We start from the raw sequence: 10,316 nt of genomic DNA, 5'->3' as shown, positions 1-10,316 counted from the left end.
GACCTCGACCGCGTCCACCTCCACCCGGACCTCCTTTTGAATTTTTTAGGGCTGTGCGAATACTCGAATTTTCGAATAGTATTCGTTTAATTCGAATCGATTATTCGATTCGACGAATCGAATTTGAAATTTGGAGAAAAACGAGTATTCGAATTAAGAAACGATTATTCGAAAAGAAATTCGAATAACCGATTTACATACGAATACAGCTCCCTAAACCGAATAATCGCTTCCAAGGGGCTAATTTCGAATAGAAAACGAGTATTCGATTGGAAATGGGAGGGACTGTGGTCACATGACATATATGAAGCTGTTTCGTTTATGGAATTTCATTGCGATTGTGCAATTCGCGATGTTTTGTTTTTCTCTCACCAATTACTCAGTCTTAGGAAAAATTCCATTCTATGTGGAACTACAATATTTTTAGACTGCTACGTGTATTTAGGAAACGATTAATTGTTTTGAAAAGAATATCCGTCTGATAAAACCGAGTATTAAAATTTTCGAGTACTATTTTAAAAAACTAGTACTGCTAGGTGTATTTAGAAAACGATTAATCGCTTTGAAACGAATATTCGTCTGGTAAAACCGATTAATCGAAAAAAACGAGTACTCGAACTAGAATTTTTGATAAACGAGTAATATTCGTTTGAACGAGTACTCGATTTGGATTTCGAATAGAAGATTTACTATTCGATTCGTATTCGATTCGGTTTAAAAACCACTATTCGCACAGTCCTAGAATTTTTTCTTCGTTGAGACACCATGAACACCCATATTTACCATTATATTGAGTAATATTTTTAATGCAACAACGAGCAACCGCATCGCACGCGCAAGCACCAGGAAAAACCCTTATTTTATAGTTTCTTGCATTATGATGATAGGCAAGCCCTGCGCTCGACAGCTTGTTCATTTGATCAACGAAAGGTTTTAGGAATGAATTAATTTCATATTTTGAAGTTTTTAATTAGCTGTCGCAACTTCAACCTACACCTAGACGTTTCACCACGGTTCCCTCACTAGGCGTTTGAGAAACCGAGGTCATGCGATTAAAGAATCGGCAACGTCGGAGCGAACCATGCACCGCGCGAATGCTCAAATAGCGCAATTGAGCCTTCGAGACACCCAAGACAATTAGAGTTTGGGCAGAGCCTTTACACCATAAGCCCCGCCAGGTAAGCGTGATGGATCCAAAGTGAACTTTGGTCACTCCTTCCGCCCAGCTCTGAAACCAGGAATGTATGGAGGTGCTGGAATGCCTAAGGGGGCTCACGTTGTACCCTTGATGGTGGAAACATAAGGCGAGTCCTTTTTTGTGAGAAGTGTAGAACCTCCCCTACGTCTGTTTAGCTGTCTACCGAAGGCGAAAAATGTCACGACTCGTTAAAAAATGCATGGCAGAAGTGACTTTTTAGATTTTTTAAATTTAAATGCGCTGATTCGCCGCCGTTCCCGTTCATATTCGATTCTGTCAGCCTAGGTAGAGGACCTAGGGTAGAGGGTGGACAATTATAGCAAACAAGTTTTTTTGGCAGCCAATGAATGAATGAAAATAATTAAAGTGGTAAATGCGATTTTTACGTCAGGCTATGACGTCACTAGCGTAAATTAAGCCACGCTGGTTGTTTCCAAGATCATTTCACGCCGATTAGGATTTGGCCTTAGCCATTCCAACCCCTCCATACATTCCTGGTGACACTCATCCTCACTAGCGTACTTGGCTGTTTTAGAGGCGTCAGCAGCCTTGATACTACCATCGTCTGATATCATCTGAACGTCCGGGCAGGGGACTGTTTCTCCATCGGGGTATTCTCACCTTACTCGATGACAATCGGTAATAAGGTTCTTTAAGAACCGTGTGTCCTTTTCTATCAAGCCATTCAGCTTCCCGACTTACGATCCAATTATGTCTCTTAATTCGGGCTCCATGCGAACGGTGGCAGCTGGAGGATGTGCGGCAAAGTCTCTTTTGCTGGGACTCCGCCCGGAAGGTGGCAACCGGCGCAGCAAACCGTAGACTTATTACGGCCCCGTCTTGTGCGGGCCTACGTGAAGAGATAATTTATACGGAGACGTGGCTCCTCAATGTATTCAATGCCGGTAAGGTTACCTCCATAAAAATGAATCCAGGAGTTCGCGCCCGGCTCATATTTACTATGGCGAAGGCCCCTTTCAACCTCCGAAGAATGCAGCAAGGTAGCCCAGCGTATTTTGATAGCTTCGCTCGTTTGAAGTTTCAGAGTTTGGTCCGAGGACATTTTCTCAAATCTCCTAATATAGTTGGAGAGGTTGGAGGTCTGCTGAGCTCCACCACCAGGGCTTCACGACACTCTTTGAGTTTAGTCACCCTAGATAGGGTTAGGCTTAGTACTTTCCACCTAAAACAGGGGATGCCAATGAGGCATGAATATAAGCGTTCGGCGTATCTGCAGGTAGTCGCAGCCAATCCCGAACGGTTTGACGAACATTCGTGTCAACTTATGCAGTTGGCCTATGGTCGGACTACCTAGTACCAACTGGTGTATATACCTGGGTAACAAGTGGTACACCAGGATATACAGTCTTTGATAAGGCTTGAGAGGAGCTTTTAGAAGGTTTAGTCTAGGTCTTAAGTCCAAGTCTCTACAAGATTTTATCCCAGATGCCTAGAACTGTATTCCGTGATAAGCCCAACCGTCGTTGACCTTAAAAGTTGCTATTGGAACACTCCCGACGGTAAAGGGGATGGGGTCACTTGCGATCTTAATCTTCTTCTCCCGACCAGAAGGTACGAGAGAGAGAAAAAGTGTGTGTCTGATGGAGACATTCACGGCTAAACCTATCTCGGCAAAAGAACTAGACATGACATTCACAACTTATGTAGCCCCACCCGAGAGAAACAGGGTCAACTTGAAATATTCCGGAAATAGCAACAGATCACCTGCGGGAGCCAGCATCTCCTCCCTGGATTCCGTCGCACCGCCTCGTGTTGGGTTTAACGGGCTTGGCGGCTGTTGTAATGTCGATAAACTCCGGAGAGCCGTCCGGGTTTATCGATGTGAAGTACACATCGGGGGATTCCACGTCTTCATCGACTGGAGCCGCCGTGGTCTCCCTTGACATATCAGTGTTAAAGTAAAAAGGATGGCTGGGAGGAAACAATTGCACGGCAGGAGTGAGGATATTTTGCGTCCCCGATTTCGAGAACAGGTGAACGAATTCCGTCACCTTAATTTTGCGGGATCTATTGTTCTCTTGAGAAAAGTTTTTCAATAAAGCCTGATTAATGTACCGAGTGCAAGCAGGGACAATTCATCTTCAAACCATCTTTGATGGAAACGCTCGGTATAAATACCTTCATTATATTCTACCATCGCTATGATAACGGGACTCTGTAAGCCCGCTTGGAATAGGTTGAATCACGGCAGTGGTATTCTCAAGGGACTCAGCTAATCGCACTGAGCCCTCTTTTGCAGTTTGATTCTTGGAATTCATTGTGTGATTTATTTATCCCAGCAAGATGACACCCCGCCGGGATAGGGCCGGGTACGGGCTCCCTAGACCTCGTCCGGGTTCTTGCTTCGTCTGCTAAGTCATAACAACTCTCCTCCCCTAGGGATAACCCGCGCCTTGGATAAGTGCACTGCGTACCCCAGGAGAGTTTTTGTGGGACATTCTTTCACAGCGCCTCCCTCCCAAAAGGCCCTTCTTGACCGGAATCGAATGAGATAGTCACATTAAACTAAAACCCTTACTTCTTACTCTAATTAATGTAAATTCAATGGGGTGAAAAGGTTGAAGAGATAGATTAAGTTGACACCTCCAAACCGCGTTCGGGTACGTGTGGTAAGTTCACACTTACAAGTAGGTTTTATTGTTAAGCTAGTCAAAGACTTAGACCACCGAATTAGTGGAAAAGGTAAAGAGTACCTCGGAATTAGCTCTCCCTGATTTGAATAAGAAATTTCTTATTCAAATCGATGCTAGTAGCTACGGCTTGGGTGCAGTATTGGCACAAGAGACAGATAGATGGTTAATGCCTATCTGGTTTATAAGTCGTGGGCTGATTCCAGCAGAGCATAATTATTCCACTACGGAGTTTGAATGTCTTGCAGTAGTATTCGCTCTCAAGAAGTTCAAAATGTATGTTGAAGGTACTGATGTGATAATCGAAACAGACCATCAGGCCCTTCAATGGCTTAAGAAGATGAAGGAACCAGTGAGTAGATTAGCCCGCTGGTCTCTAGGCTTCCAACCATTTAATTACGAGGTGCGATGACGCCCTGGTAAATTAAATTTGGTAGCCGATGCTCCAAGTCGGGCTCCAATCGAAACCCGACGAAGAAGCCGTCTTATTGGTAGCAACAGTAGGGGGTGACAAACCCAAGTTGGGTTTACCCTTTAATAGAGAAACCATAATAAAATCCCAAGTTACTGATCAGGAGTTATCTCGTTTAATCGAGGAATTAGAGCGGGTTAGAAGCTCTGTAGACCCGGAAACGGCGGTTCAAGCCGGGGCAGTTTTAGATCAGTACATACCGGTTAAGGATGGGTTGCTATTAAGATACTTTCCACCATGGGACGAGGAGGATGAGGATGCCCTAGAGAAAGCTTGGAAGGTGGTAATACCTCGAAGCTTAAGACTAGAGGTAATCAAATATTTTCACGACGAGCCCCTTGCCGGCCACCTGGGAGTTTGTAAAACGTATAAACGTTTACAATCCAGGGTCACGTGGTCGGGTATGAAGCGCGACGTTTTGAAGTATGTTCGGGGTTGTGAGATGTGTAAAAAATCGAAGCCATCTGCATAAATAAAGCCTGGATTGCTATCAAGCGTTCGTTGCGAAAGGCCGTGGGAATTAGTGACCTGTGATCTCATGGGTCCCTATACCCGCAGCTCCAAGGGTAATCAATACCTGCTCGTCATCGTAGACCATTTCACTAAGGGGGTAGAAACCTACCCCTTACGAAAAATTACTACGGAGAAAATATGGGAGAAGTTATTTGAAGTTTTCTGTCGCTTTAAATTCCCAGAGGAACTGATTACTGATAATGCTTCTTTGTTTTCCAGTCCGAAATTCAAGGAGACATGTAAGAGATTGGATATACGCCCGAAAAATACAAACAGGCAAACATTACTGAGCGCATAAATAGGAATATCAAGCCTATGATTATTTCTTATATTGAGAAACATAGGGATTGGGATGCTCGTATTCCTGAGTTGGGCTTCGCCTTAAAGCGTTACTGACACATAATTTGAATGAGGTAAAATTTCATGTTGAAAATAAAGTTTGGGCCTCTAAGAAATGATCCGTATAAATTTTCCCCATTAAAAATTGATTTAGTAATTAGAAACTTAATTCCAATCTTAACTGGGCACTATTACCAATTTGAAATCGTCCACGGGGGAGTGGCTAAGGTATGACGTAGGTGAGTTGAGTTATCATTATTGGATAGATCAAAGCTAGTAACGTTTCTTTGCTACCAAGTCTATACTGAACTTCTGAAGGCTAAAAATGGAATCTGACTCCTTTTCAGGTAATGTGTTTTACTCCGCTTTATCAAGTAATGATAGTAATATTGAAGAATCTCTCGAGTCTAGTAATTACGAGACTGAAAATTCCGAAGTTAGTGATAGTGATACTAGTTTAGGCCTTGGCGCTGTGCAAAATCCTGTCCACGGAGTAATGCCTTATCAATTTAAATCCCTTGGCTTCTTCAAGTTCTGAAGATGAAAACCCAAGACCTGAACCTGAAAACCCTAGATTAGGGAACTCAGATTGGTAAGATAAAACTCTTGAGTTTTACATAGCCTTATTATTTGTGCCTATATCCAAAGGTTATTTTTAGGTGCATCTGAAGATACTGTGTTATTATGCCAACTGCTGAGCAGAGCATTTGTTGCAGGGAAAAACCTGAACTAGAAGAGTTCATTACCAACGGAACCTGCATTACTCAGCATGAAGAGTTTAACGAAATATGTATCCGCAGAAACCAACTGAGGTTTGCGTATCTGGAGTTTGTGAACCCTGACGGTGGAGTAAGATTTCTTGAACCCCCCGAAGGGTTTATACACAAGTAAGTTAATTTCTATGAATATTGCTACTAACGTCCTAAGTAAATTTATCTCATACTGTAAATCAAGATAGAAAATTAAGTCAATTTTACGCTAAATTTAGTTGTTGTAAGCGCTATTTAACCTGATTAAAATTTAAAAATAAAGATTCTAATAATTTTTTTCAAATTTAACAGGACTTATAGATACCTGGCTTATCGGAGGTTCATGCGCTGGATATATTGGTTTTTACCAGGTACACGTTTACCAATACCCAGTTGTGTCATCAGTAAAATCCGTAACGCGTACCCTTCCGACGAGTATTGCGGATTTAGACACTTCCGTGTATGACAAGGAAAGGGCCGCGGTCGTCGATATTGATAAGACAACACTCCATGAACCGGATTTTGCACACCAGCAAGGCCAAAACTATTATTACTATCATTAGCTTCTGAATTTTCAATTTTGTAAATACTTGACTCCTGAGATTATTCGAAATTATTATCATTACTTCACAAACCGGACTAAAAAACCTTCACCAAAGGATGAAAAAATTACAAGAAAGATAGCTTTTCAAAACAGTTATTTTAATAAATCAATTCATGGCTTTTTAAAACGCTTTGCTTTTTCATATGAGGCTACCGCGTCAGATTTAGATGGATGTTCATATTTTGAAGCCAAAGGTTTGGGGGCGTCTCCTAAAGATTCCCCGCTCTTTTCAAACCCAGTTTGATAGCCTTCTTCAGAAGCAAAAGAACATGTAGTTGCCATGAAGTTTTCTACATAATCTAGGGTGAACAAAGTGGTTGATAATTTTAAGAAAAATTCTTCAAGTATAAAAAATTATACTTTCAGAAACTTACGATAAGTCGACTCAGCCATGATTGGCCTTACAGAATATTCCCCAGCCTTTCACCATTTTTGGTGATAGCTTGTAATTTATCCAAATTTTCGTTATAATGAAGTGCAGCTAAATAAATTCTGGCTTCCATTCCATGGAAAGAATAGTGTGTGTGTTTGGGAGCAAATTGTATTACTACTGCATGGAAAGCTTCTACAGAAGACGTCTGGCATATCCAGGCTAGCTGCGCTATGTCTTTTACAACACTGTCTATAATTTGTTTTAGCAAAAACGGATTTATGGGATAAGAACGTCGGAGTTAGCGAATGCACTCCCCATCCTCGCATACTTTATTGAGAAACTTCGTCTGCTTATATTTTGACTCCACCCACAAATTCTGTATATAGCTACTTCTAGAGATCGAATTTGTGGGTGGAGTCAAAATATAAGCAGACGAAGTTTCTCAATAAAGTATGCGAGGATGGTACTAGAGGCTAAAGCTATGATCCGACGTTCTTATCCCATAAATCCGTTTTTGGTTTTAGAGATGCGAAAGCAATTTCTGAAACTTTAAGCCATTTCCGTGGTCTTTAGTTTTTTCTAGGGTACCGTGAGGACACTCTGGAAATGGTTCACCGTGGCCTCTGTGTTTGTTGGTAACATGGCGTAAAATGGATTTCCATTTTGCTTGCATGAGGTTGCCATCACCATCACTGGAACTAGCGATCCAGTACAATTGGTTCTGGATACTTTTGCTCCATTTGAGAAGAACTTCAATGATTTTTTTCTTGCCACATACTTTTGCAATTTTGGACTTGACAGCTAAAATAATTAAATAATAATACTTATTACTTAATCAGAACTAATAAGAAATAATAATAATATGAAATAATGATAATATAAAATAATAATAATATGATAATAATAATAATAATAATAATAATAACTCAATTCAATTCAAATACTTTTTATTAACTCTATAATACAACATCACTGAGAGAAAAATGCACTGTCAAATTTACAGAAAATTACTGGAAGCATTGGATGCCAGAAGTATTCAGTAATTTTTCCAGAAAAATTATGGTATTTTAATTCCAGAATTATTTCTGTATATTTTACTGATGGTAGGTTTTGTAAAAAGTACAGAAAGTTATCCTGCAAATGTCCCATGGTTTAGTGTTATATCCAGGACAGTATAAGTAGTTTTTGAAGTAACGTTTACGTAAATGTCACTGGAAAAGGTTTGTAGATATCGCAAAAACAGTTAGGTAATTTATACATGATAATGTATGTAATTTCTATGCAAACCGCGCAGCATATTTTACAGTAAAATTTCTGCCAGTTTTGAAGGGAAACTTGGGTAATTCGGACATAATAATTTCTACAGTTTCCGCAGCAAGCCCTATGTAATTTGGACATATAATTTCAACAGTTTTCACAGAATGCTCTATGAAAAATTGAAGTATCTCTAGAACGTTTTTGTTTTATTTTTTACAACATAATATTTGTGGATTGCGCAAATAAAGTTTCGTTGTAATTCCCAAGGGACTATTTCTAAAAATTTCACAGGAATTGCACTTTCCTGAAGTCCTATTTTTTACAGTGTGTTGAGTAGATTAAACCTTTTTTAAATTTAATTTAATTATGAACGGTTTGAGTGCTATTTAGGTACTATATGGCAATAAACCACCAAATTTCATGGAAAACACAAGCATTTTATATGCAAGTTCTGTTTTCAATGCAAGGCATAAAAAACGCGCTTAATATACATGTATTAGGAGCTACTTAGCACTCATTTGCTGATGAATTATAGTCGAGCATGCAACACTTTTCATCTATGGATAGATGAGGGTGTGTGTTTTTTAAAATAGCATTTTATTTGCATCAAAACAACTTATTTATTTTCAAAATCCACGAAATGTATCTAAACAATTAATATTCATTTGTGGAACCCAATAAAAAGAGGTAAAGGAAAACTCACGCTCCAAGACAACAATTAACCAAAGAAATTAAGTGCTTATCCCGCCAAAATCTCTTACACAACAGTTCTTATTTTAAATTTCATGACTAAAAATTAAAAAATAAAAATAATAAACAGTCCTTTAGAGACTAGTAAATTTTTCATCCGTTTTCGTGACCCGTTTGATCTCGCATTTAAAGTACATTGTTAAATATGCTCAGGTATCTAACAAGAAAAAGCCACTGTCCATAGGCACCTATTCCATCCAATCAAATTCGAAGAACTTATTTAGCAAGTGTAAAACTTTTGAATTTATTTCTTTGCCTTTCTTAGGATTGAACCTGGCAATGCCCCTGAAATAATTAAATTATATTTATGTGAATCTATACAGATTCCTTTATTAATTTATTTATACCTTTGAAAGAATTCCAGAGTAGCCAAACATTCTTTAGGGTATTCAACATTGAACATATAGTACATAGCAAAGAACATGGCTAATGCGCCAATGATTTCTTGTCCTCCGAAGTGGTCATTCACTAAAATTTTATCTACCGTCACCCAGAAGGTAGAAGCACTAGCCATATTATCACCTATTTCGATTAAATATCGTTATGTTTTGCTAAATCGAACGACATAGTCTTGTCAACTATATCTTACCAAATATGACCAGACAGGGATGTAATGGAATCTTCTTAATTACCTCGCTCTGAGGAGTACCAGGCTGCAAATTTTGTTGTTTTATATGATTAACTCCGAGAACGTTTATCTTAATTCTGATTCACCTTACCTCGACAACTGGAAAAATAGCATCGTATTTTTCACCAAAGTGGTTCAATACCAAGGACACCACCCCTGCAACCAAAGCCTGTTTTACAGGGCTACTATCTTGAATTTTGCCCGCCGATTTTATTTCAGCCAAAATTGCTTGAGTTGAGGTCTTTTTGCTTCAGGAGAAATACTGGCAAAGGAGATTGCTTTTTTTCTCGAAAAAGTTAATAAATAGTTCAGGAATGTTTTTCATTGTTAACATCTCAAGGTGGATTGCCAAACCACGTAGCTCAAAGAGGAAAGGCCATTTTTCTTTAAAATCCGAAGTTAAGATTCCCTCGCTAATTTGTTTCCTTTGAAGTTTAAAACACATCTTTAGCTTAAGATCAACTTCAGCCATATTTGAATCAGCTTCCATCCAGAGTTTTCTAAGCTCTTCTTCCTCATAAACTTGCCGTTTCAAGTCTATTTCGTTAATTTCCACAGTTTCAAGGCGTGGACTTTTAGAAAATTTAGGAGAGCATTTTGGAGACCTCTCCACTGGCGGCATCGCTCCTTCCGTTCTGCGCGATAGGTGATCTAGCCTTCCATAAAGTTGCACAACTAGGCTTTGATAGCCAGACCCAATAACTTCACCATCTATCTCGTCTTTGACTGCATTTGGAAACCTTTTGGTGAATAGTTCGGCAACTACGCGCATGTCACCCCTA

The 10,316-nt window shown here is 39.6% G+C and overlaps 1 long non-coding RNA gene across 1 annotated transcript; it reads right to left on the bottom strand.

The window, feature by feature from the left end:
* Nucleotides 1-9,364: 9,364 nt before the first annotated feature.
* On the bottom strand, nucleotides 9,365-10,050 carry LOC149673200 (uncharacterized). The gene is made up of 3 exons (XR_016367107.1): nucleotides 9,626-10,050; nucleotides 9,496-9,559; nucleotides 9,365-9,428 (listed from the first exon to the last, which is right to left on the bottom strand). It is a non-coding gene; the product is annotated as an uncharacterized LOC149673200 (long non-coding RNA).
* Nucleotides 10,051-10,316: the final 266 nt, after the last annotated feature.

This window comes from Phalangium opilio, unplaced genomic scaffold (assembly GCF_054372755.1).
Source record: "Phalangium opilio isolate 3A_F unplaced genomic scaffold, DU_Popi_V2 ptg000053l_1, whole genome shotgun sequence".
NCBI lineage: Eukaryota > Metazoa > Arthropoda > Arachnida > Opiliones > Phalangiidae > Phalangium > Phalangium opilio.
This window is presented reverse-complemented; position numbering and strand designations above follow the sequence as displayed.